The sequence below is a fragment of the Physeter macrocephalus genome, chromosome 7 (assembly GCF_002837175.3).
Source record: "Physeter macrocephalus isolate SW-GA chromosome 7, ASM283717v5, whole genome shotgun sequence".
In the NCBI taxonomy this organism is placed as follows: Eukaryota; Metazoa; Chordata; class Mammalia; order Artiodactyla; family Physeteridae; genus Physeter; species Physeter macrocephalus.
Genome location: NC_041220.1, coordinates 83,315,805 through 83,317,948, shown reverse-complemented (window position 1 = coordinate 83,317,948; position 2,144 = coordinate 83,315,805).

The following is a 2,144-nucleotide window of genomic DNA, read 5'->3' as shown; positions in this document are numbered from 1 at the left end:
CAATTAATTGAAACCTTGCTGTTCTCCATGAGAAATATTTATCAGTTCCTTCAAAGATAATCCTATGACTAACTCTAGTCCTCCAAATCCTATAAGTATCCTTTTCTAACCACCTTCTTTTTGATATGCCCCATAGTTACCCTGAAGTGCATTCTAATAAGGCTAATAAAATTTAACTGGTTTGGCTAATAATATATTTCTTGTGGTCTTTGTGATCAGTGGGCTTTATTAACACATGTTGAGCCTCTGTTAAGTATTAGACTATGTGCTAGATGATAGCATACAAACATGCATAAGGAATGGTCTCCATCGTTGAGGATTTGATAGTCTAGTTAGCAAGAATATCCTAAAATTTAAATTATGAATAACATAGATAAGATGCTTATGTGGTCCATAAATATGTGCTTTATAGGAATTATTATTTAGCCCTTAGCCAGAGAATTTTTAATGAAGATCTGATCCCTTCCTTATGAAGAAAGAGTCCAAAACATGACATGGAATCAAGGAGCAGTTTTACTTAAAAAAAAAAAAAAAAGAAAAGAAAAGTATTGTCTACCATTTCCTCCAGGTAGTATGATTTTACCTAAGAATCTACTGTGGGACTTTTCCAACTTTAGTGGATCCTCTCCCCCAAACATTACTAAATCCATATAGTGCAGTTTAAAGTCTCTCAGTGCAGTAAGCAATAGCCAGAAGACAATTTCATATTCCAAGACTGAAAGCTTCTACCATTTTCTATCAAGAAATGGCATTTTAAAATATGGTAGAGCTGGCACTGGAGGGGGCACTCCCACCAGAGCGACTGCACATGCCCCAGTAGTTGCCGCCTTGTCCCCCTCATGCCTGAGCAAGACCCAGTCTGTCACCACCTCCTACTGGCTCCTGCTGCCACAGGCACTGGAGGAGGATCCCAGCTGAGCAAGCATGCACACCCCAGTGATTGCCTCCTTACACCTAAGGCCTTATGACTCAAAACCTAACCTGACACCTAAAGCAACTAGAGAAAGAAGAACAAACAAAACCCAAAGTTAGTAGAAGGAAAGAAATCATTAAGACCAGAGATCAATGAAACTAAAAGCTGGTTCTTTGAGAAGATAAACAAAACTGATAAACCAGACTGATCAAGAAAAAAAAGGAGAGCACTCAAATCAATAAAATTAGAAATGAAAAAGGAGAAGTTACAATGGGCACCACAGGAATACAAAGGATCATAAAAGACTACTACAAGCAACTCTATACCAATAAAATGGACAACCTGGAAGAAATGGAAAAATTCTTACAAAGATACAATCTCCCAAGACTGAACCAGGAAAATAGAAATATGAACAGAAAATCAAAAGTACTCAAATTGAAACTGTGATTAAAACTCTTCCAACAAACAAAAGTGCAGGACCAGATGGCTTTGCAGGTGAATTCTATCAAACATTTAGAGAAGAGTTAACACCTACCCTTCTGAAGCTCTCCCAAAAAATTGCATAGCAAGGAACACTCCCAAGCTCATTCTAAAAGGCCATCATCACCCTGATACCAAAACTAGACAAAGATATCACAAAAAAAGAAAATTACAGGCCAATATGACTGATGGACATAAACACAAAAATCCTCAACAAAATACTGGCAAACTGAATCCAACAAAACGTTAAAAGGATCATATATCATGATCAAGTGGGATTTATCCAAGGGATGCAAGGATTTTTCAATATTCACAGATCAAACAATGCAATACACCACATCAACAAATTGAAGAATAAAAACCATATGATCATCTCAATAGATGCAAAAAATTGCAGAGGAAGGAACACTCCCAAACTCATTCTACGAGGCCACCATCACTCTTGATAACAAAACGAGACAGAGATACTACAATAAAAAGAAAATTACAGACCAATATCACTGATGAATATAATGCAAAAATCCTCAACAAAATACTAGTAAACAGAATCCAGCAGCACATTAAAAGGATCATACACCATGATCCTAGCCTTGGCAATCAGAGAAGAAAAAGAAATAAAAGGAATCCAAATTGGGAAAGAAGAAGTAAAACTTCCACTGTTTGCAAATGGCATGCTACTATACATAGAAATCCCTAAAGATGCTACCAGAAAACTAGTAGAGCTCATCAATGAATTTGGTAAAGTTGCAGG